Source organism: Bos indicus, chromosome 14 (assembly GCF_029378745.1).
Source record: "Bos indicus isolate NIAB-ARS_2022 breed Sahiwal x Tharparkar chromosome 14, NIAB-ARS_B.indTharparkar_mat_pri_1.0, whole genome shotgun sequence".
Lineage (NCBI taxonomy): Eukaryota > Metazoa > Chordata > Mammalia > Artiodactyla > Bovidae > Bos > Bos indicus.
In genome coordinates, this window is record NC_091773.1 from 36,200,667 (window position 1) to 36,227,010 (window position 26,344).

Below are 26,344 nucleotides of genomic sequence, written 5' to 3' on the forward strand. Positions count from 1 at the left end.
ATTTTTCATTTCCTTACTTTACATGGGAAGATTACCAAGCCTGAAGGCTTAAATACAAACCAGAAATAATTAAAATATATAATAAAAGTGAGACTTTTAAGTAAACTTTCTTCATGTCCTTATACTCTGAGCTCATTTTAGGTGAGAAGAAAGCTAGTGATATTACCTTAGTTGAGTTGTCTGCTAAATATTCTATGTACATAATCAACTGTACAATCCAGACATTCATAAGCTTATTTCTGTCTACAAGTCTTCTTCTGTTACTGTTACCAAAGAAACATAACCTTTTCTGTAACCAAAAAGTCAGTGATGAATGTCCCCTAAATGATATCAAGAAACATTATTGCTTGTGTCTTAATTCTGTTTATAATTTGTAGGTAATTTCAGTTGGCTGGTTTACACATTTGTATTGAATTATCTATGCCCCTTAAAGCCATAGAAGATTTGGGGCCTGACCGCCTTTGCATCCGACATCCTAGCTGCTCAGGCTAGGTACCACTGTCAACTCTTCCCACATCCGAATACAGAAACACAAGGCAACATTTCTACACGGGGACTTCTGTACTACCATTCCCTTGCTGCTCCTTAGAGCTCAAAGCAAAATGCATGCTTTTGTTTTGCAACATTCTATTGAATTTTCTGCCTACTGGATTTAATTTAACTTGATGTAATGCTATTACTTTTTTCTAGCAGTCGATGTTGTCTTATATATTTAGTAAACAGTCAAATTACATTATTTTGTTTTATAGAATTTCAGCCTTCTTTTGAAATCTGGCAGCACTGAGACCAGAAAAAGAAGAAAAGGACAAAGAACAGTTGAATGAGCCCATCTCTTAGGGGTCACTGCCTTTGGTTTGTTGTTTTCTTTGTAGCTGTAGCCCTTCTCTAACATGGGATTCAACTCCATCGTTACTATTAAACATCCATTTCACCACAAACATAATGCTCAGTTGCTCAGTTGTGTCCAACTCTTTGCGACCCCATGGACTGTAGCCCACCAGGCTCCTTTGTCTATGGGATTTCTCAGGCAAGAATAGTGGAGTGGATTGCTATTTTCTCCTCCAGGAGATCTTCCCAACCCAGGGATCAAACCCACATCTGCATTGCAAGCGGATTCTTTACTTGCTGAGCCATCAGGGAAACTCCCATAAACATACACTGAAATCTTAATTTTTTGTGTGTGGAGAGTTACAAACCATGTTGTATATCTCATCAAATCTAATGGTAATGATACTATCACCTATCAAACAGAACATATATGTCATTTTTAACATTTTATATACATGCAGTACATTACATCTTATGTATTATATACTATATATTTAATCTCATTTAAGCCTCAAAGACATTCCATGAGAAAGGAATTATTAATTCTATTTTACATATGAGAAAACAGACGCTCAGAGAGGTAAAGGATTTCCCTAGGGTCACACAGCTATTCATTATCAATATCAGAACATTAGCCCAGTCTTCTGAAAGGGAATTCATGCTTTTACAAATATCTAGCACCTATCTGTGTTCCCTTCCAGCTATTTCCCACATATTGCAATGAGGGCCAATTAAAAAGAGATTAACAGTTCACATGACTCTTGGGTGAATATATTTCAGCATGTCTTGTTTCAGTTTAAGCGTGGAAAATAGCCCATGGCCTGACAGTCCAGGTTTTCCTCTGTCTTGTACCAACCTACACTGTCACCCCTATTATTCTCTAATCTCTCATGTATGCTTTTGCTCTAGGGAGAAAAAAAAATTTTTTTTTCCTAAGAAATATTAAACATTTAAATTGCTACAAATTTTTTGTGACCAATTAATTTTGACCAAGTCCCCACTGTGAGTAGGATTTTTAGAGGACATATGGGGAAAGGCTTCCCTAGTGGCTCAGACAGTAAAGCGTCTGTCTGCAATGCAGGAGACCGGGGTTCGATCCCTGGGTTGAGAAGATCCCCTGGAGAAGGAAATGGCAGCCCACTCCAGTATTCTTACTTGGAAAATCCCATGGACCACGGAGCCTGGTAGGCTACCGTCCATGGGGTCGCAAAGAGTCGGACACGACTGAGCGACTTCACTTTCACTTTTCATGGGGAAAGGAGAACACGCGTATCCTCAGTGCCTTCTGTGGGTGATATCTCTACATATATAAGTTTAATTAGCCTCTAAAACAAGCTTTCAAGACAGGTATATCCTTTTCTTTTTTTCACAAAAAAGGGACCTGAGGCTTAGAGAAGCTAAGTAACCCGCCCACTCTCACAGAGATATCTTGAGTTTGTTTTGAACTTCCTAGATGATTGTAATTTCAAAGTATGTGGTTTTTCTTTACCGATTTTCTCTCAAGTCGCTGATCATCTAATCAGAGAAACAGATGACCTTTGCAGCGCTCTATAAAAAGCAATGGTGAGATAGCATTTAACACATATTAGGCATTCAATATAATATATGGTAGAAAAGAGTGTGGCCCAGATGATAAAGAATCTTCCTGTAATGCAGGGGATCTAGGTTTGATTGCTGGGTCAGGAAGACCCCCCCTGGAGAAGAGAATGGTTACCTACTCCACTATTCTTGCCTGGAGAATTCCATGGACAGAGGAGTCTGATGGGCTACAGTCCATGGAGTCGCAGAGAGTCAGACATGACTGAGTGACTATCACTCAGTCATTGTTTTTTCAGAAAAGAGTATGTTGTTCTAAGTGCTAAACACTACCATTTTCTAAGATAAATGAGTACCAGATATGTGATATAGGTTAAGAGAGAACAAAACCTCTCCTGCCTAAAAGAGTCAAGGAAAACTTCAGGGAGTGAGATTATGATTATTAGTTAGGTGATGATTATTATTTTTGGAATTCTGATTGAGGGAGTAGGAAGGAGAGAGTATTACAAAATAAGAATGTGGTGCGGTTCAAAGTGTAGGCTCGGGATTGCAAGCTCGCTTTAAGGGATCGTGAGGACAGGACTATGAGTGAGCAGTGAGGGTGGAAATATGGGCTGGAGTCAAGTCAGAGAAAAGTTTGAACCTCAGGGTAAGGGATTGAGGGTTTATTTGAAAGAAGGGAACTGTTTTTAAAGCCAGGTGTGATGGAATAATGGGCGTGTTTTGGGAAGATGACAGTGAGAATCGAACCATCCACACTGGAGGGAATTGTGGGAATGAGGTAAACTATGAAGTCGTTGTGTGTGTGCATGCGTGTGTGTGTGTGTGTGTGTGCATGTGTGCATGTGTGTGTGTGCGTGTGTGTGTGTGTGTGTGCCCGTGACACTGGGTTAAGAGACTTTATGAAAGAAAAGTCAGAGGACTTGGTAACTGAATTGGGAAGGAGAAAGCAATGAGTTAAGATGCCTGCCATGAACACCAGCCTGCTGGGGTCTTTTTGAATTATGACTTTCTCAGGCTATATGCCCAGGAGTGGGATTTCTGGGTCATATGGCAGTTCTATTTTTAGGGTTGTTTTTTTTTTTAAGGAACCTCCATACTGCTCTCCATAGTGGCAGTATCAATTTACATTCCTACCAACAGTGCAAGAGGGTTCCCTTTTCTCCACACACTCTCTATCATTTAGTATTTGTAGACTTTTTTGATGATGGCCATTCTGACTTGTGTGAGGTGTTTCATTGTAGCATGATTTGCAATAGCCAAGACATGGATCCAACATAAGGGTCCATTGAAAAATGAATGGATGGAGAAAATGTGGCATATATATATGCTGCTGCTGCTGCTAAGTCACTTCAGTCATGTCCGACTCTGTGCGACCCCATAGACGGCAGCCCGCCAGGCTCCTCCGTCCATGGGATTTTCCAGGCAAGAGTACTGGAGTGGGTGCCATTGCCTTCTCTGGCATATATATATAGGGTGGAGTATTAATCTGCCATAAAAAGGAATGAAATTGGGTCATTTGTAGTGATGTGGATGGACCTAGAGACTGTCATACACACTGAATACACATATATACGTAGTTGATTCACTTCTTTGTACAACAGAAATGAACACAACACTATGAAGCAAAACATGAAACAAAAACTATGTTTTTGTTGTTTAGTTGATAAGTGATGTCTGACTCTTTAGTGACTCCTTTGACTGTAGCCCACCAGGCTCCTCCATACATGGGATTTTCCAGGCAAGAATACTGGAGTGGGATGCCATTTCCTTCTCTAGGGGTTCTTCCTAATCCAGGACTGAACCCTCATCTCCTGCATTGGCAGGCAGATTCTTTACTAATGTGCCACCAGGGAAGCCCATAAAGCAACTATACCCCAATTAATAAAAAAAGATACACGCAAAAGCTTTGATGCAGGACAGTGGAAGAACATAGGGAATCTGCAGGACTGGGGATCAAGAGGAGGAACTGTTTCAGATAAATTTACTTGAGCCAATGGCATAATATCCAACTGGAAGCCTCCAAGAGGCAGTCAGAAATGTAACACTAATTGCAATTATCAGGGATTAGAAAAGATGACTTTGGGAGTCATCTGGATCTAGATGAAGGTTCTAGAGGCAGTGATGACCACCAAGAGAGAAAAAAGCAGGGATGTCAGAGAGAAGATGTGGTTAGCAGTGATTCTATCTTTCCTAATTTTATCATTTTCATGCCATTTTCTAAGGGCTAACCTAAGTTGCAGAAAAAATTACTATATATTTTTTACCTACTAAATCTGTCACTCTAGCTGTGATAGTTATAAAATTGTTCATAGAGTGTAATAGGAAGGAAAGACGGAAGGAATATCAATAGGAATGCCAAAAACTTGGCTAAACCTATAAATTTCTTAAGGAGAAAATGTAGTGCTTTGTATAGAAATTACTTACTCTGACATTGTCAAGTAAGTTTTCATTCAGACATAATTCTTATTAGAATTTTAATTCTCTAAACCATAATTATGGATGAAACAATAAGTAGTCTAAGTATTTAATAATGTTAATATTTATTACATGATATAGCTATATATTTTCAATATACGATGAGGCCCCAAGATACATTACATAATGTGCCTTATTATTTAAATGATCAAATAAAGTATCATATTTATTAGGTGGTTTTCACAGAAGCAAGTATTTTCAGGATAAATACTTTTTTCTTGAGAGAGTAAGAAAAGTAGCTCTTTATTATGAGCAAGTGAAATTCTTTTTTAAAACGTTTTATTTTATATGGAGTATAGCCGATTAACAACATTGTGATAGCTTCAGGTACACAGCAAAGGAACTCAGCCATACATATGCATGTATCCATTCTCCCCCAAACTCCTATCTCATCCAATCTGCCACATAACATCAAGCAGAGTTCCCTGTGCCATACACAGGTCTGTGCTGGTCATCTGTTTCAAAAATAGCAGTAGCAGGTTACATTCTTTAAGTCTAAGTGTCATTGTAGTTTGCTTTGTTTTGTTTTAAAACAGGGCTTACTGGGGCTTCCCTGGTGGTCCAGTGGTTGAGATTCAAAGCTCCCAATTCAGAGGGACTGGGTTCGATCCATGGCCAGGGAACTACATCCCACATGCAGTAACTAAAAATCCCATGTGCTGCAACTAAGACCAGGAGCAGCCAAATAAATAAATAAAAATAAGTTTCTTATTTTTTAAAGGGCTTACTGTAAGTATTTAATACTTTGAGAAGAATAATATTTTACAATAACTTTAAATATCTTGTAAAATGGATGTTTTAAAAACAGGAATGTTGGTTATCTTTAATCTCATTATTTTGTTGTATTTATTTTGTGACACAGAACATAATCTCAATCCTACCTCCTCAGACCTAGGATTTCTAAATCTCTGTTTTCCACTCAGGTAGTACAATTGTAATGTTTCCCCTCTTATTTTCGTTTTTAATCACTTATTTAGTCTTTTATAAATTCCCTTTAATCTGCTCACATTCTTCTGGTAATAAAGTGTACAAATCTGACCATAATTTTCCAGGTCAAATCATAACAGAGTCATTTAAATGTCAACAGCCACATTTTTCAAATGGAGATCCCAGAAGTATTTTCCAACTCTGCAAACCAAACAATAATACTATCTAAGGACACTCAAATCTCATGCTTTGAGGAAAAACTGGAGAGTTTGTAAAGAGATAGGAAAGTGTTCCTTTCTCAGCATTCACTATTTAACAAATTCAATTTACCCACTCTGCTTTTTTGTTAATGTTTCTTTTTTTTATTTTTGCACTACTTTCCAGTTCTACAACTATTGGTAATTGCCATAGGCGATACAGAAAATTGTATAAGATGAAAACCTGACTCTGTGTTGAAATTCTTGTTCCTAGAAACTCTCTTGAGCTTGCAGTTCTTAACAGGTAAATTTCATTTTACATACATATGGAGGCAAGAATACTGGAGTGGGTAGCCATTCCCTTTTCCAGGGGAATCTTCCCAACCCAGGGACTAAACCCAGGTCTCCTGCATGACAGGAGGATTCTTTATAGTCTGAGCCACCAGGGAAATCCCATATGAAAACAGTCTCCTCCAATTTTATGACATCCTTTGTACAGTGCCCTTCAAGTTTCCAAATGAACTTTGTGCAAAATATTGAACTTTAAAGATTTCTCATTGGAATATAGATATTAGAAATGTTTTACTATTTTGCTTTTCTGTGTGTGTGTGTGTGTTTTGTTTTGTTTTGTTTGGCCCCAATTTGCAGGATCTTAGCTCTCCAACCAGGGGTCAAATCTGTGCCTCCTGCAGTGGCAGCATGAAGTCCTAACTGGTGGATCACCAGGGAATTCCCAGAAGTGTTTTAAATTAATGCAATTCATAGTAGAAAAGGTGATGATGCTTATACTAGATTTCTTTTGTGTCAATTGTTATCAAACGCAGTTGTTGTAACTATTACATTTAGGAATTCAAAGCAGTATAGGAGAATGACACACTTTGTGTGTACTACCACTAGCTAAGCCCACCTGGTACTGTGATGGACAACCCCAGCTAACATCAGGGGCTAGTTTTGGAGGTAAACATACGTAGTGACAGAGGGAAGAAGAGAAACTGATTTCTGCAGGTAAAAGTTCACCCCCCTACTCGAATTAGCAGGAGCCATGGGAGGGATGTGGTTTTAATTTTTGTTGCTGTTCTCAGGAGAAGTTAATTTTCTATTGAACTCACTTTCTTACGTGGTAGAAGGGCCGACACGACTGAAATGACTCAGCACACACACAGGTACAGAGTACAAATACGGGTGGGGAGGTGAGGAAAAAATAGTCTTTTCAACATTTTCACTTCTGTATTTTAAATTCCAGTCAAAATCACGGTCGAGTTAGAGCTCATGAAGACTTGCTTCTTCAGTGACACTAACATCTCCCAACACACTGCCATGTGAACTGATCCTTGCTGGGGCCGTATGGGGACTTCCGTGATGGCAGGAGCAGAGAGTCCAAGTAGGCGGCTTTCATGATAATTAGACTCATTTCACAGGCTGAATTTCCATGTTTAATTCTCCATTCCCATATCTGATTATCTCTATAGGTAATGCAATTAGCTAAATCAAACATTAACTATGACAGACTCTAAAATCTGGTTGGACCTGCTTTAGCTCTGCATAGACGACAAATAGGGCTTTCCAGGTGGTGTTAGTGGTAAAGAATCCGCCTGCCAGTGCAGGAGACCTAAGGGACATGGGTTCAATCCCTGGGTTGGGAAGATCCCCTGGAGGAGGGCGTGGCAACCCACTTCAGTATTCTTGCCTGGAGAATCCCATGGACAGAGGAACCTGGTGGGCTACAGTCCATGGGGTCACAAAGAGTTGGACACGACTGAAATGACTCAGCACACACACAAGTACAGAGTATAAATAGGGGTGGGGAGGTGAGGAAAAAATAGTCTTTTCAACATTTTCACTTATGTATTTTAAATTCCAGTCAAAATCACTTGCTCTTGTGTTCAGAAATACATGCCTGTGTTTGTTGAAAGAAGTCTTCATTTTTAAAAAAATTTATTTAGGTTTTAATTGAAGGATAAGTGCTTTACATAATTCTGTTGTTTTCTGTCAAAAAGGATTAGACTAATAAAGAGAACCAAACACCTAAGATGCACATCGACAGTATTTAACTTCAAATAATATATATAATATATAACATGATATTATACAAAGTAAAATACTAAGTGCCATAATGAGCATATATATTTAATTCCATAAACTGACAATTTGTTAGTAGTGATTAAGCAAAGGTTGGCATTCTTGAAGAAAATCATCCTTTTATTTCTGTAGTGTATTTTAAGTAAAATATGCTTATTTTTAAATTTGTATGCCTTCCGATACGTGTTGATCAGTTTTGACTAGTTATTCACATCTATCATCTTTAACACTAAAAGCTTTTCAATAATTACTTATGTTAAGTTCTTGATGTAATTTGACTGAATTAACAATGCTGGGGTGCTTTAAAAATTTTTTGATTTTACATTTACTACCATAATCTATTTTACTCAGAACAAAATCCTGAAGCACTACCTGAATTAGCAGTGAGAAATGATAACTGTCAGACTGTGGATCTCACTCATGATCAGAATTTTCTACATGGTACAGCAAAGGTCTTACAGGTGCAAGAGTGCTAATGACAAGGACGACCAAGAAATATGGCAGCATTACTTTTTCTCAGACTCTCAGTCTGAGAGTGGCCCTTTGCGGAGTATGTCTCTGTTGAATTTACTGTCAGCTCAGGCTTCACTGTCAGAAGGGAACAAAGGCACTGTTACAGTATTGGCCACAATTTAAACCCAATTGCTTTGTTAGAGTCCTAGGTCTACTCAGAAATTTCTCCGAGAAGACTGTGAGTAACTGATTTAACCCTGCTTGCCATGGCTGTGATCTTGGCTTCTGAGAGACAAAGTCCTTACTTAGCCAGAAGGGACATGTTCTATCATTCTATCTTTTTGCTTATAATAATGTAAAGTCTGGGACCAAGAATAGTGTCCTTGTATTTGCTAAGAGGGTTCTTTCACTTGTGATCGGTTGTATTTTTTCTACAAGAGATTATCCATTGGCTACTTACCCAAAGCCCAGATTATTCTAAGAGCCCCAGAAGCTTTCTGATCCACTGTGCCAGTTCACAATCTGGAGCTGTTCTGTCCGTCTGCATGGATCATGATCCACACAGATAACCTCTATGCGAGCCTGAAAGCCTTCATCCTAGTTCATGGCAACATGACTCATCCCAAACGTGCCCCACCTTGGCACATCAAATCTCAGACAAATGTCATGAAGACAACTAGTGAGTGGTGGGGCTGAATCGGCATCAGTCTATTAGAAAAACAAAAGATGCATGTCCTACCTCCATCCCTTTGAGGACCACCAATAGGTTATTTCTTTTCCTTTTCTCTCCTTTTTGTAGATTGTGCTTGTCAACGTCTACATTTGTTTTAACCAGATTTTCATCCTAAAAATTAACAATAATATCTGATATACTATTTCCCACATGAACTTGAGACAATCTGTGAAACAGGAAGGAAGATGTTATCATTGTGGAGTAAGATAAAGGGAAATAGCCTAGAATTTTAAGATCACACTGCTGCTGCTAAGTCACTTCAGTCATGTCCAACTCTGTGCGACCCCATAGACGGCAGCCCACCAGGCTCCCCCGTCCCTGGGACTCTCCAGGCAAGAACACTGGAGTGGGTTGCCATTTCCTTCTCCAATGCATGAAAGTGAAAAGTAAAAGTGAAGTCGCTCAGTCGTGTCTGACTCTTAGCGACCCCATGGACTGCAGCCTATCAGGCTCCTCCATCCATGGGATTTTCCAGGCAAGAGTACTGGAGTGGGGTGCCATTGCCTTCTCCGAAGATCACACTATCTTAGGTCAAATTCTAATTTTGACAATGTGATCTTGGACAAATAATGCAAATTTTCTCTGATTCACTTACTCTCTTCAGTAACTGAAATAATAATAATAATAGTATCTACCTCAAAAGGCATAATCAGGATTAAATTAGCCAATACCTGTAAAGAATGTAATGCCTGACATGTTGCAATGTCTTGGTAAAACTGACCTGTTGTTAATGAAGCCCAAATATGTAATAGAGATGGGTTCAGATTCGGCCAGGAATCTGACCCTGTTCTACCATGTCCTGGAAAAACATGATTAAATATTTTTTATCTGGCATATTTTTAGAATTTCCAGTTAACTGGCCCCAGAAATTCTTTACCCTCAATTTCATGGATTGCTAAGAACTAACTAGGTTGCTTAGATACTAATGACGTTAAGAAGTAGCTCCAAGGATGGATTCAAACACTGTACTTATGTTCCAGCTACTATATAGCAAAAAAAAGTGGTGTTTAAGCACTTAACATTTTCCCAAAAGTTCATGCTCACTATAGGAACTGTAAAAAAAAAAAACAAAAACAAGTACAGTCATATCGGAGCTTATCACTTACTTTAAATCTTCAAAGGACAGTCAAATCTGTGTTAACTAAATTCAAAAGAATCAGTAAGCTAGTATGTAGCTCCTCAATGAAGAACACATAAGCAGTTCATTTATTTTTCAAGCCTTCAATGTCATGTGTGAGTGTAGGATTTCAGTGGCTGCTAGGATCCTGTTACTCTAAATTGACCAGTTTTCCAACATTGTTAGTTTGCCATGAAAAAGAAGGCACTTTAGATGTAAGAATGTGATAAATTCTAATCACCCCTGAGTGTTGGTTTTCTTGTATGATAAGGAGCACCACAGCAGTATTTTCCCCATTAAAAAGTACAGTGCTGATCTATGTACATATTTGGTGTATAATGGTGCTGATGTTTAAAGAAAATAAATTTGCACCTATCTTTTGGTATAAAGGTGTTATACCAAATAAAACAAAACACGCTTCTCAACTTCTGAAGACAGCTCTTTTAGTTATTAATGCACATCCTTCCAGAATTTATGCATGCACACACACACACACACATTTACATTTGTATTTGTGTATTTTTTCCTTCAGTAGGGTTTATATCATTCCTAAAGTCTCTTTTAAACTTGATTTTGTTTTGCCTTGATTTTACTCCCATGTCATAAACATATTTCCATTTAAATTCTCTAATAAATTTAAATCAAATTCTAATTATTTAGTCTCCAAAAACCTGTAAATTCTTACCTTTCTGCTTTTAACATTTTAAAATATGTTCATTCTTCAGCCTTTATTCTTATCTATACAGACTCTTTCTGTAAGTCAACTTGCCAATGAAAATTTCAGTTTGATAGGTTAAAATGTCGTCAGTAATGATGTTATTCAGATTAAATATTTTTCAAATATCATATTCAACAAAAAATACAAAAAACCTACTTTTCTTGATATTGTGTTATATACATAAATATTCCAATATCACCAGCACAGATTTATGAGGCAATGCATTCTTCATCTAAATTGATCTAATGATAGCACATAAGAGTATTTCAGGTTAAACTTAAATTGAAGTGGTTTTTTTTCACCAAGTGTTATGAGAAAAGCAGTCTGACATTTTAAACAGATATTTCTCCTTTTTACTTTTAATACAATTTCATCAAATCTTATGATAAATGTGAGAAATTGAAATACAAGCAATAGGAACATTTTCATAAATATCAATAAAGGTTAAAATAAGATAGTTTACGGAAGTAGTCCCCAACCTTTTTTAGCACCAAGAATCAGTTTTGTGGAAGACAATTTTTCCACACACGAAGAGTGAAGGATGGGATGAGGGGGTCTAGGAGGGATGGTGTGGGGATGATTCAAGCAAATTATACTTATTGTGTACTTAATTTCTATTATTATTATATCAGCTCTGCCTCAGATCATCAGGCATTAGATCCCTGGAGGCTGGGGACCCCTGACTTAAGGAGTAATGTGAAAACATGTCTGACTTTTCAGCTAGATCCTTTTCATCTTTTTTTTTTTTTTGGAGAGTAACTACAAAAATACAAAATGATACACACTAAGGCAGTGAAATCACATGGTGATGATCAACACAAGAGGTTTTGCAGCCATCTAGAATTCAAGCTATGCATATTGAGGAGTCAGCTATTTTTAAAAAATCTGTATACTGAGTTGTTCTCTGTAATTCATTTGAACTACAAGTAATTTTGTATGTGGAATTCGATTTTATTTCCAAAGTTTGTTTTCCCATGTCATTGCATAGTTACAGATAAGACTTGAGCATGATGGGTAATAATTACTTCTAGCATACTGCTAAGTTACTTCAGTCCTGTCCAGCTCTTTGTGACCCAATGGACTGTAGTCCACTAGGCTCTTCTCTCATTAGGGATTCTCCAGGCAAGAATTCTGAAGTGGGTTACCATGCCCTACTCCAGGGGATCTTTCCGACCCAGGGATGGACCCCAGTCTCTTTCCTCTAATCTGCATTGTAGGCAGATTCTTTATCACTAGCACCACATGGGAAGCGTACTACTTCTCATTAATGGGGATAGCAGCAGTGTGTTTCACCCAGTAGATAATTTGTTCTCTTGGTCAGTGACAGCTTAGTAGGAAAATGGATTCAGATTTCTGAACCCTAATGGAAACTTAAGGGAAAAAAATTTTTTTTTTTTTTTTTTTTACAAACACTTGCCAAATAATTAAATTCTCATTGAAGGTAATCAGTGGTATTAATGTGGGGCTAGTAAGGTAAGGGGATTTTCATCATCTATAAAATTTATGAAAGATCACACCACTTATATTTAGGCACATCCTCAAACTGAATCAAGCAGTGTTGCTGGGCAAAAGATTTTGCATATTTCACCCATTTAACAATTACTGAGTTCCTGAGAAAAATTGAAAAATAAATATTTGTTGGATGAATAGGTATCTCTTATATGTGTGGCTTTGGGTTATACATAAAGAATGCAAACAAAGTGATATGGACTCTACCCTGAATAAACATTTAAAATGGTAAGACTTGTATACAGGAAACACATATACTCTGTAAGAAGCAGAAGGTGCTATTTCTTTAAAGAGATAAGGCTATCTCATGTATGCATGCTATGTCGTTTCAGTCATGTCGGACTCTTTGCAACCCCATGTACTGTAGCCCGCTAGGCTCCTCTGTCCATGGGATTCTCCAAGCAAAGATACTGGGGTGGGTTGCCATTTCCTCCTCCAGGGGATCTTCCCAACCCACGAACGGAACCCACCTCTCTTAGGTCTCCTACATTGGCAGGTAGGTTCTTACCACTAGCGCCACCTGGGAAGCCCTAGGGCTATGTCCCTCATAAGGAAGGGATCACAGAGGAGGCAGAGTTTTACTTGGGCTTTGAAATGCTGCAATGATTTGGACTTGAGACTGGGAGAGAACATCCCAGGAGGAACTCTGGTGTGAAATGGCACATAAGTGTGCAGACACTGATTGGTAGGGAATGCAGAAGCCAGGGAACATTTGTGACCAGCGAAATGATATGGTCAGGGTTGTGGTTGGGGCAGAGTAATCTGTAGGAAGTGTGTATAGGAGACTGGAAAGATTGGAGGTATGGGAATGGACATCCTTCAGGTCCCTGGAAATGTGGGGCTGAAGCTTGGGAATAGGTCAGGGCTGCGAATAAAGGTCTGGGGATCTCCTCTTCCTAGGGTTCCTACTTGAGAAACCCTGAGAACAGTAGTGGGCCAGGATAGGTCCTGGGCTTAGGGTGATGGCATGCAGAAGGCCAATTTATATAATAAACATCCTGCCCAACATCTGGCATGTCGAAAAAAGCACCTAAGGTAAGGCCCGTGGACATGTGGGAAGTCAAAGAGTAGAGAATGATAGATGATGGAGCATTACAGTGTATATGAAGGCTAAGAGAGAAGCAAGGATTAAGTGAGCTGCCTTTAAACCTGGGTACATTTGGACCTTTAAAAAAATTTTTTTTTTAATTGAAGGATAATTGTTTTACAGTATTGAATTGGTTTCTACCAAACATCAACACGGACCTTCTTCAATAGTCGTCTTTCTTGGCCTAAAGAAACTCAGGAGTCCCAACTCTAAATACACTGTCACGGCCTGCATTCTTGGTAAAGGGGTGTTTCAAGCTACTTTGTTTTGTGAAAGCCTCTGTAACTAAGGAGGCTGTCTCTACCCCGTGCTTGTTGAGGGTCTCATGGGTCGGGAACCCAGAGAGCCCAGTGAAGTTGTTACTCAAGTTATCCCGTCTTTACCTCGACACGAAGATACGGAAAGTTCTGGGTGTCCATCTGGCTGCCTCTCCAAGGAGGAACTTGGCACAGTTCTCTAGACGGCAGGGAGAGCGGGCAAGAGAAAGCAAGTCAGGGTATGAATAGCGCCCCTGTGGGTAGTCAGAGTTACGGCTCCCACCCACCAGGCTTTTCCCTCAAACCTGGGAAAGCGGGGATTATTGAGCTGGCGACGGCCCCCAAATAGAGCTGGAGGAGCTCGGAGGAAAGTCGGATCCTCTCTGCGCTCCTCGTTACCCGCGCGCTCCTTCCCTGGGGATACTCCGGGTCATCACTCAGGAGCTGGCTCTCCTCTCCCCAGTCCCCCGGGGTCGAGCAGCGGGCCAGGGTCAGGGGTGTGTGGGGAGGGCCGGGGGATAACTCCGCGGCCGAAAACAGAGGGGTCCAGGGAATCCCGCGAAGCCTCCAAGCGCATCCTGGCCGGGGCGCCCCGGGCTTTCCCCGCCGCCCCGTGCGCGGCGCCCGCGGGGCCGCGGACCCTCCGGCTCAGTGGAGCCGGAGCCGCTGAGGGAAGCAGGTGGGTGTGGAGCCCGCCCGGGGCAGCCGGGAGCGGCGGGCGCGCGAGGGGTGTGGGAGGTGCCCGCCGAGGTGTGGGCGGTGCCCTCCCGCCGGCGCCCCGGGGCCGCGCCCTGAACACCCCGGCGCTGTCCCTGCTCGAGCGCACCGCTCCCGCGCCGCCTGGCCAAGCCCGGGCGTCCCCGGCGGTACCCCGCCAGCCGCACCGAACCACCCGGGCCCGCCGCCAACCTCGAGAGCTGCGGGCGCCCAGGAAGAGGAGGAGAAGGCGGCGGCGGCGGCGGCCGCCGCTCCAGTCCGCGGGCGCGCGGAGCGCGGGAGGAGGCGGAGCGCGAGGCGGGGTGGCCGCGGGCGGGTGTGCGCGCCCGAGCCGGCGCCCCCGAGCGCCCCGCCTCGCCTCCCGCGCCCAGCCTCTCCCCGGCTCCGCCACAGACACACACCCACCAAGCACCCACCGCCCTGCGCCCCCGCCGGCCGCCGCGCCGCGGGCAGCCCGAGCGAGCGACAACTCCCCCGGCTGGAGCCGCTCGCCTTCCCGGCTCCTTCCGCGCGGCGAGCTGAGCCCGGCTCGATTTTTTTTCCTTTTCTATCCCAGCCCTCTCTGGTCTGGGCGCCGCCGGCGGCGGCAGGGGAATGGGGACCCGCGATGGGGAAGGGGGTGAAGATCTCTGAAGATTATTGTTCTTTTTAAGGATGCCTTAGCTTCCTTCCTCCCGCCGCCTCTCCGTTGAGCCTTCCTACTAGAGATCGTGAACCAGAGTCAGGCATGTAAAGAGAGGGTGGAAAAAAAAAAAAAAGGCAAGAGCTCCAGCCAGCCGGGGAGACCCTCCTCTCCGTGGAGGGGAGGGGGATTTCCAGCGACAGATCATTGGCGAAGGGGACCGTCGCGGGGAGAGGAGCCCCGGAGGGAGCGGGGAATCCCACAGCTCTTTGTGGAGCCCGAGCCGCCTGCCGAGCGGGGTCGGTGGGAGCTAGGTAAGTGGAGGGGGCATTACTCAGCCCCAAGGGGTCTTCCTTTAAGAATGAATCATTGCGGGCAGTCTAGCTAGAATTGAGTTGCTAAAGGAATTGAAAACTGCCATATGGCACCGAGTGGACTTACACACAAAGCTGTCTTAGCCCTAGAGGGTTATTAAATGCAAGGCTCCATCCCCGTGGGGAAGGCGCTCAAGTGTTAGCCCCCGAAAAGCTTCCCAGCTGGCTGCCTGGGAAGGGATGGGAGATGTTATTTCTAGGCGATGAGCTCTCCTTGCCTTCTGTTCGTTTGTTGATAAATGCCACACTCACATGCACACACTTGTGGGACCGGATTCGGGGAGTGTGATGTCTCTGATGTATGAACATTCCTCAGAACACAGGGACGTGCATACATTCTGTTCTCCGAGCGACGCAAGGTCTCCGTTCTGTAGCTCACGGTTTCTGAGAGACAGAATGAGTCTCTAAGGAAAGAGCTTCATGGCTGTTTCCAACACACTCTGCTAGGGAACTCGGGAATACAGCTGCCCTGCATGGCACCAAAAGACACTTGACCATTTGTCTCATCCTTTGCTTCCAGTGCTTAATGACCATTTTCAAAATAGTATGCTGCCATCCATTTTCTCGAATTATGAGCATTTTTGTGTATTCATTCATAAAAATTGGCAGTGTGCAGTATGCAAAGACATGCCATGTAGGGATCATTTATAACTGCACAAGTGTTATAATAATAGATTACACTGAAAAATTTAGCATACACAGAGAGACCTTGGGTTCATTTCATGCAGGTTCCGCATCCCTTCGAGTCAAGTTATGCAATAATGTCAATATTTTAAATAGCATTTCACATTTCTGTGTTTGCATTGATGGGGTTTGGAATTTTGAGGGGGATCTGATATTTTAAAGCTCAGCTCAAAGGGAAAACCAGGATTTATTGTTGTTTTTAAATGTGTAGTATTGTGTGGGACAGAGGTCTCTTGGTTTATTTATCAAAAAGCATCAATTGAGATAATCACATTTCATAGAACAAGAGAAAGAGAAATTCTAGTCAAAAATCTAAAGTCTGTCAGTATTGAATAATTTACAGGAAAGGTTTTGAAAAAGTGTAACAGTTAAAAATTTATGTAGGTATAGAATGAAGTTTTACTTTATTTCACTCTTTAGAGGGGTGTGTGTGTCAGTAAATATAAAGTTGTACAAAGCTTACTTGTCATATGTGAACAAGCTCTACAGACATCTAGACTAGAGAGTTCTTGGTTCTTAAATTAATCAGAACTTAGTTCAGTAATTTGGTATGTCTATGCATTTGGTGTGTCTATTCATTTAATTGCTACCAGAGGTGGTGTTCTTAATGTAAGGCATAAATACGTGATTACTTGTGTGGCTGCATAGGGTTTCTGAGAATTTGGAAGACACGGTGTATCAACACCTTTTCCCCCAATGAATGAAAAGTAACCTCATCACCTAAAAGATTGATCAAGCCTCCACCACGTAAACATTCTACTCCCTTCCCTCATGCTGTCAGGTTCAGACCAATTGTTTATCACAAATACAGTTGTGTCTAATGCACTCCTTTTTCTTTTCTGGCACAACTCAGACTCTTGGAGAAAGGAGTGAATCACTTGGCAGTTCTCTTTGTGTTCTCCCTCCTTTTAGCCTTCACCCTGCCCTCTCCATGTTAGTGTTCCCCAACCTCCCTCATACACAGACACACACACCACTCCAGAGAGCAACTCCATTGCCTGCCCCTTTGACAATTCTAGTGTTTCTTTTCTTTTTCTCCTGTGTTTTTCTAAATAGAATCAATCCATGCATCTGTTGAAACTATTTTCAGTCTCACTTGTCTTCAAATCCCACAGTTGAGTCTTCCAGGCATACATGTTTGCTGAATATTCAGATGAGATTAGTGAAAATTACTACTTTGGCTGGTCTTCTCTGTTTGGCTTTTAAGTTTTCCTTGCTGATGCCTTGGAGCAGCTGTGAACATGAACTTGTCCTTGTCATTTCCAGTATGGTAACGAAAGTAAGTCTGTCTGCTAGAGAAGTAAAATGAAAAGATAGGCAGGCTTTCAGTCACAGTGTTGGCAACTTTAAGAGCATATGATATCCATCTAGGTTTCTTACATATCTGCCTGTGTATCTGTGGAAAATGGTCTTTAATCATTGAAAATTTTTTTCTTGAATTTATATCCGGCATTTTGGAATGGTGTTCAAAGAGACCAGTGTATGTGTGTGTATATATATGCATATATGTGTATATATATGCATGTATGTGTGTATATATATACATACACTTCTTAGGAATTAGTCTCTCTAAGAGATAGACAATTTCAAGGAACTGATTACTTCCTTATAATTTATCAAGCAAAAATGCATTGGATCAGAATGGAATTATCTTGTAGATTTCCAGTTTTTATCAGTACTTTGTTTACTTTTGTAATATGTATATGTATGTGTGTATATTTGTGTGTGTATGTATCATAAAAGTTGATAGGGCATCTCCTCATGAACATTTTAAGAGAAATATATAAAGATAAGACTTTACATTTACTTCAAAATGTAATATTATTTGAGATTTGCCTATATTTGTCAAGTGGATTTTACATAAAATTCTGATGCTTATTATTTTCATAAGGGCTTCAGAGGTGTGGGGAGTATACATGCATTATATGTGATATTTTTAAGTTCAAAGAATTTTTTGAGGTAAGAGTTTGTGGCCTCATTCCTCCTGAAGTGATATATTTTATAAAGCAGCACAGCCTTAAAATGTTTAGTCATCTACTACAAGTATCTTTGTACTTGGAATCTGTAGCCCATTCTGTCTGGTTCTTTGCTTGTTTCCTGCTTGAGATTCTAATATATATATTTCCACTAACTCTTCACCAAAAATCCAGGTTGTCTGGCAAAAGGGCAAGAGTGTAAAACTCGGGGCTCCTTGCCTTGTATAAGCCAAATCCTACTGTGTTATCTTTAAGGGGAAATTTCCTGTTCCTGTAGGTATAAATGTACCAATTTATGCTGTCTGACTTAAGGCCATGTATCCAGTCACTAACTCATTCATTAATTTATTTAATATTCGTTAGGTATGCGTGTATTAGGTCTTCCCTGGTGGCTCAATCAGTAAAGAGTCTGTCTGCAATGTGGGAGATTTGGGTTCAATCCCTGGGTCAGGAAGATCCCCTGGAGAAGGAAATGGCAACCCACTCCAGTATTCTTGCCTGGAGAATTCCATGGACAGAGGAGCCTGGTGGGCTACAGTTCATGCGGTCACAAAGAGTTCGACTTGACTGAGTGACTAACACTTTCAGGTATGTATAAGGAGATTACAATATAATAAACGCAAAAGAGATAGAAGACAGAGTCCCTTCTCCTCAAGGATTTTTTGTAGTACAGACAGTAAAACTTGAATAAATAATTGAAGAATTGTAGGTAGAATTCAAAATCAGGGATCTGTTTCATACAGAGATACATTTCACGATTTCACACTTAATAAGTTAATTAAGGCAGATTTAGGAAGAGGATCATGAAAATGTGTTTCAGTCTATGCATTGGGGAATTACTGAAAATAGTAATATTATAATAATAACTTTTATTAAAAATTTAAAATAGAAATTAAAGCATTATTATTTTATATAAATATATTAAAATTTTAATATATTTAATATATATAAATATTTAAATAAAATATAAATAACATTTATATTATTTTATTTACATCAATAAAAGTATTTTATTTTCATTATTATCTTTATAACACACAGTTGAGCCACTTTTAAGTGTTTTATAAATACTAAATATTTTAATTCTCACAACCACCCTATGAGCCAGCTATCACTAATATGCTTTATTATATAGACAAAAAGTTAAATTACAGAGACTTTTCTGATTTAAAGTCACATAGGAAGTCAATGATACAGTCAAGCTTGAACCCAAGCATTCTGGCTTCACTTAACCACTATGATATTATTTATTAAGAAGTGTGATCACTGGCAGAATGAGGAAAGATGTTTGCAGGCCCTAGATTTATTTGGAGCTGCTGCTGCTGCTGCTGCTAAGTCGCTTCAGTCGTGTCCGACTCTGTGCGACCCCATAAATGGCAGCCCACCAGGCTCCCCCGTCCCTGGGATTCTCCAGGCAAGAATACTGCAGTGGGTTGCCATTTCCTCCTCTAATGCATGAAAGTGAAAAGTGAAAGTGAAGTCGTTCAGTCGTGTCCGACTCTTAGCGACCCCATGGACTGCAGCCTGCCAGGCTCCTCCATCCATGGGATTTTCCACGCAAGAGTACTGGAGTGGGGTGCCATTGCCTTCTCCGTATTATGGAGCTATATGCTCCCATTAAAGGATACTGTAGTTATTATGACACAGGATGCTTGGAAAAGACTAAAAGTAGGGACTTCATTTTAAATAGGAAAAAAATCCGAAACTCTCATTATGAATTTGAAATAAGAAGGTAATTTAGAGGCTGATTTTAAAAAGATGAGTAGAATTTTCTCAGAATTAATGCTTAAACATTAGGAAGTACTGCCCTTATAGTGACCATAGAGACTAACGCTGGCTGAGACAGTTAATCTGACTGTTCAATTTCTACTGATAGTTTATTTTTAGTTTTAGGTTTTTTTAAGTGAATTATTTTGCGTATAGTGTTGTAAATATTTTTAGTTTATTTTTTATAATTATATATTCATATATTGAAAAGAAATTGTTAGTTTTGAATACAATTTTCTATGTCCCCACTTTTTCTTCTGTAAAATGTTCCCTCAATATATTGATAGAAACTGGAATATACTCACTTGATAGATTTGCTTTCTACTATATTGTCTAGAGTGCATTTATTTTATTAAGTGATAAATAACTGTAATAAAACCAGGAAAGCACAAATCAAATCATAAATTAATGAGATTTTCATCAAGAAAAGTTTTTATAACATTTAAATCTCTTTCTAAATATCCGCTGTGTCTTTTTATGTGAAAAATGCCATCTGGATTAAATTTGGAAGATAAAATGGCTAAATATTGCCTGCAGGATGCCATACAATCAAATATTTAGATACATCATCATGACTGAATGGCATTTTTATTTTTCTCATAGATGTTGGGTCTCATAGACCCACCCAGCCCCACTGAATAGATAACTCTAACCTACAATTGGCTTGGAGCTTAAAAGTTGATCTTAAAAGTTTGGGTTTTTTTGGAACTTGTAATAAATTGATAGAAACAATACTTTAGATGATGCTTTGGTTTCCGGACCAATCTACAAATACCATTTAATCAATAATATACCTGAAGTATAGTACTGTTAGTACTAAAAACACAGCCATTATATATAGGGATATTCCCAGGGAATAATTAAATTTAAATATTATTTATTGACTGCTGCTTCTGTGCAGGGTTCTTTTAGGATACAGAGTAAAACAGTACTGACTGGACCCACAAAGAGGAGAGAAAATTGAGAAAATTGTATGTAACTGACTTCAACATTAGGCAGAATGAGGAACGCTTGATACTATTGGTATAGGCAAAATGTTGAATAATTGATTCAGAGTTCTATGCAGAGAGCCAAGGACTGCATACTTCTCAATATTTTCATTTGTTATTTCATCTTTAAGGTGTCTAGTGAGCCCCTTCTCTGTGTCAAGCCCTAAGTTAGGTGTTGGGGACATAAATATGAGTAAAAGACATCAAACATTCACAGCCTACACATGTAGACATATAAGTCATAACAAAATGTCATAAAAGCTATTGGTGGAGCAGAATGGCAGTTCAGTTGAGTAGCTGCCTGACAGGAGCATCCCCAGAGTAAAAAAAAAAAAAAATAAAAATATATATATATATACATGATTTCTTTGAATTCATAGATGTATGTGATCATGATTCTCTACTCCATCAGACCCAATGTCCCCTTTATATCAAGTGATATTTGGTAATGCCCCTTTTACTTTCCTGGAATGATATTTACAGATGGTATAACCTACCTACACATGTTTAACGTCTTAAAAATCAATATAAATTTCTATCTGTAATAGAAAAAATAAAAGGAAAGCAGCTTATGCAAATTTCAAGTCTATCAATATGTATACACTTAGGTATACTGCACTAAAAGGTGTCATAAAGCAGTCAGATGCTTGCTACTTACAAGTGCATAAATTTGGATTTCAGAGAAAATATCCAACTGAATATTAGTGACACTTTTGGAAATTCGGCATTTTGAGATAAAAATGAAGTAAATATCTTCATTGAGTGTGACAGCTATCATTGCAAACAGATGTGGGTGTCCTGTATCAGTGAATCAGTTGATATGAGCAGCATTATAGTGGATGATGTGACTTTTCAAAATGGTGAGCAGATCCTGGTAAAGTTCTAAATGTGGTAGTTACATCATTAAAACATTCCTATGGAAAAATATTTTGTATTCAGCAAGGTTAAAATCTAGTCAAATAATAATAAGCAAGTTTTTCATTTATGTAAATGTCTGATGAAAATGTAAAATAATGGAGAACACCGAATTTCTACCCACACTGAATTTCTTGCATTCCTGGGCCTTGTCATCCAACTACTTAACAGTTTGGAAGAGTTGTCCCAAAAGATTGTATTAATCCCATTTAGCAACACTGATGATAACTATATTCTCCCATTGACAGGAGCCACTCCAATTCTAATGCACAGTTAAGCTATTTTGAAAAATCAGACTTCACTAAGTTTTTAGTAAGAAGTTAAGTTTGGAGGACTACATAATAAACAAAATAAACAGAAAAAATTCAACCCTGTGTATTTCTAGGCTCTAGAAACAAGCTAATAGTAGCCACAATACGTGAGGCTGACTAATCTGATCATAACTATGAGAGTTTCATTTTTTACATGGGAGTGTCAGACAAGACTTAAGAGTTGACATGACATCTAAGCTAATTTTTAAGAGATGAGTAAGCACTCTCCGGGCTCAAAAGAGGCAGATGGACAACACTTTAGGGAGAGGTAATAGCCTAGAATGAACTTTATGGCCAAGCCAATACTTTCTTAGCCCATTTCTTACTGGTATAAGTTTGGATGTTTTGAGGTTGTTTTATTGTCACTAGGAACTAGCCTCCTAATTTCTTTGACAATACAATTCCCTCAAAGTCTTCATAGCTTTCATATCTATTTGCTGTCAGTTACACCACTAACTACCACGTAAGTTCTTTCCTATTTATAATTCTTGAACTTGCCTCATTTCTTTGCTCATGTCTCAACCCCACTTTGTCTCACGTGGTTATTTTAGGGTCATTTAAAGCAACAGGCTTGGGTCCTTATGTGTGTGTTAGTCACTCAGTCGTGTTTGCTCTGCAACCCCGTGGACTGTAGCTTGCCAGGCTTCACTGTCCATGGAATTCTCCAGGCAAGAATACTGGAGTGGGTTGCAATTTCCTCCTCCAGGGGATCTTCCCATCCAGGGATCGAACCCTGGTCTCCTGCATTGCAGGCAGATTCTTTACTCTCTGAGTCACCAAGGAAACCTGTGGGTGCTTAGGTAACTTCATTAATCAGATCTTTGCTGCAAGGCTGATTCTCTTTGTCTAACTGGGAAGTGTTAACGGACATGTGTTATTCAAAGCCTTTTTCAGTGTCATTCTTCACCATTAGAGTCCCTGAAGCAGTGAATTGTTTCAGCTTTGTAGTCTTATACTTCTGAAATTTGGTTATTTGCCCTTATTTCTGTTCTCAAACTAGCCAATTCTTTCATTAGCTCATCCATTATCTTGTAATACCTTGGTATAGACAGTGAAGAGCAACCATCACATACTAACTAGCATTCTGGCTCTTTCCAACCATATCCTCTACAGCTACAGTTCTGGCCTCTAAGTTAGCATAGTTTTGCCACGGCATAACAGGGTTCCAGGTCCTGGTCTCTGTTTCCTTGTCAATGGCCAATACTACATAATCAGATTTTTGTTATGCAGCACCCACTTCAAGGTGTCCATTTCACAATAATTTGTGATGATGCTAGCTCCTGTTATGAACCAAACTGTTAGTGGCTAAACATAATGTGTGTTTATTTCTCACCTGCATAACAGTCAAATGGAGAGAGAGTGAAAATGAGCATGCATTGAAAAGACATCAACTTCTTAGACAGCCTGGCTCAACTGTGACAACCATAACACTTCTTGTATTCCACTGATGACAACCAGTCACATGCATGGCCCACCTAGATGCAGGGGACTGGGAACTATTATCCCTGACTTAATAGGAATGTCGTAGTAACAACTCATTCTTACAAAATTGAAACCCAAGCTTAGGTAGACAGCTGTTCCCTACTGTTGTCTTCTTCCTCCAGAATAAATTAGGGGAATAAAGCGTTTAAATTACATTCAGTCACTAGTTAATCCATGCTATGGATGGCATCTCCCCCATCTACTCCTGTCCTGTCTTTGGCTCTTGACCCTGACTTCCAGAACTACCAGAAGTTTTCCTTCATTCTCTAAAGCAGGGGTCCCCAACCTCTGGAATCTAATGCCTGGTGATCTGAGGTGGAACTGATATAATAATAATAGAAATAAAGTGTAAAATAAATGTAATATACTTGAATCTTTCCAAAATCGTCCCTCTCTGCTCCATGTAAAAATCGTCTTCCATGAAACCGGTTCCTGGTGCTGAAAGGTTGAGGACCACTGCTCTAAAACATTGTTAATATAAGGGTCTTGTAGATAACAGACTCTGGCTGAGTGCTTTGGGATCAGATCAGATCAGTTGCTCAGTCGTGTCCGACTCTTTGCGACCCCATGAATCGAAGCAGCCAGACCTCCCTGTCCATCACCAACTCCCAGAGTTCACTGAGACTCACGTCCATCGAGTCAATGATGCCATCCAGCCATCTCATCCTCTGTCGTCCCCTTCTCCTCCTGCCCCCAATCCCTCCCAGCATCAGAGTCTTTTCCAATGAGACAGCTCTTCGCATGAGGTGGCCAAAGTACTGGAGTTTCAGCCTTAGCATCATTCCCTCCAAAGAAATCCCAGGGCTGATCTCCTTCAGAATGGACTGGTGGGATCTCCTTGCAGTCCAAGGGACTCTCAAGAGTCTTCTCCAACACCACAGTTCAAAAGCATCAATTCTTCGGCGCTCAGCCTTCTTCACAGTCCAACTTCTCACATCCATACATGACCACAGGAAAAACCATAGCCTTGACTAGACGAAACTTTGTTGGCAAAGTAATGTCTCTGCTTTTGAATATGCTATCTAGGTTGGTCAGTTTCCTTCCAAGGAGTAAGCGTCTTTTAATTTCATGGCTGCAGTCACCATCTGCAGTGATTTTGGAGCCCAGAAAAATAAAGTCTGACACTGTTTCCACTGTTTCCCCATCTATTTCCCATGAAGTGGTGGGACTCCCATGGGATGCCATGATCTTCGTTTTCTGAATGTTGAGCTTTAAGCCAACTTTTTCACTCTTCACTTTCACTTTCATCAAGAGGCTTTTGAGTTCCTCTTCACTTTCTGCCATAAGGGTGGTGTCATCTGCATATCTGAGGTTATTGATATTTCTCCCGGCAATCTTGATTCCAGCTTCTGTTTCTTCCAGTCCAGCGTTTCTCATGATGTACTCTGCATAGAAGTTAAATAAACAGGGTGACAATATACAGCCTTGACGAACTCCTTTTCCTATTTGGAACCAGTCTGTTGTTCCATGTCCACTTCTAACTGTTGCTTCCTGACATGCATACAAATTTCTCAAGAGGCAGATCAAGTGGTCTGGTATTCCCATCTCTTGAAGAATTTTCCACAGTTTATTGTGATCCACACAGTCAAAGGCTTTGGCATAGTCAATAAAGCCGAAATAGATGTTTTTCTGGAACTCTCTTGCTTTTTCCATGATCCAGTGGATGTTGGCAATTTGATCTCTGGTTCCTCTGCCTTTTCTAAAACCAGCTTGAACGTCAGGAAGTTCATGGTTCACATATTGCTGAAGCCTGGCTTGGAGAATTTTGAGCATTACTTTACTAGCATGTGAGATGAGTGCAATTGTGCGGTAGTTTGAGCATTCTTTGGCATTGCCTTTCTTTGTGCTTTGGGATAAAGGATGGTAATTATACCATAGACAAAAAACTAATTCTAATCAAATGTTAAATGCCACTGCTCTTAGAAACATATTTACCATTTCTCATCATGGGGGTTTGCTCACTGGCCCAGATTTGTTTGGGGTCCACATACCAGCCATTTGCCAGGCCTTTCTCTTTCTCTAGACTCTTCTTCACATCTCTTTGTATAAAATTTTCCCTCTATCCATTCCAAAGTGCCGTGTTTCCTTATGAACTATTTGGAAGGGAAAGGTGATGGGCAGAGGCAAGATTCCTGAAGGTGAAAGGGTGAGGATGGCATTTCTGAAGTGAAGAATGGCATGTAGGCTGTGGTTTTGCTGAACTAGGGGAGCTGGGCCATTCTGCCTCCATTATTACCCAGAGATACTTTGATTCTCTGATTCTAATCACTGGGTTTATTTTTTGCAGATTCCAGTACTTGATGTTTGGTTCTTTTCCCACTCTCTCCTTTTGTTTTCCAGCAGTGAGCACTCAGTATGTCAGAATAAGAGGATCCTAAAAGGAGATCAACCAGGTCGGTAAACATGGCATCTAGAGAGAATGGAGACAGATGGCAGATTGTACCGGGTAGGCAGGAAGTTAGACTGATGGAGTACTGGGGGAATGGGGGAAGTCCTGACCACATAGGGGAGAGGTCTTCTGGGAACAGGGAAGATTTGGAGATTTAGACAGACAGGGGCAGGCAGGGCAGGCAGGATTAGAGTGACCC

The 26,344-nt window shown here is 40.3% G+C and overlaps 1 protein-coding gene and 1 long non-coding RNA gene across 4 annotated transcripts in view; one reads left to right on the forward strand and one right to left on the reverse strand.

The window, feature by feature from the left end:
- The window catches only part of LOC139186917 (uncharacterized), a 46,570-nt gene extending 31,660 nt beyond the window's left edge, over positions 1 to 14,910 (reverse strand). For 2 of the 3 annotated variants that reach the window (XR_011570606.1, XR_011570604.1), the window contains exons 1-3: positions 14,829 to 14,910; positions 14,046 to 14,118; positions 9,238 to 9,342 (exon numbers count right to left, since the gene is read on the reverse strand). This is a non-coding gene — a long non-coding RNA (uncharacterized lncRNA). Of the gene's footprint in view, positions 1 to 9,237; positions 9,343 to 14,045; positions 14,119 to 14,224; positions 14,584 to 14,828 lie in introns of those variants that run through there. The other variant, XR_011570605.1, reaches the window with a different exon arrangement.
- Positions 14,911 to 14,979: 69 nt separating this feature from the next.
- Positions 14,980 to 26,344, forward strand: part of KCNB2 (potassium voltage-gated channel subfamily B member 2) — a 478,584-nt gene continuing 467,219 nt past the window's right edge. Inside the window, exon 1 of the mRNA XM_070802681.1 lies at positions 14,980 to 15,572. The gene's annotated coding sequence lies outside the window, so the exon portion shown is untranslated. The remainder of the gene's footprint in view (positions 15,573 to 26,344) is intronic.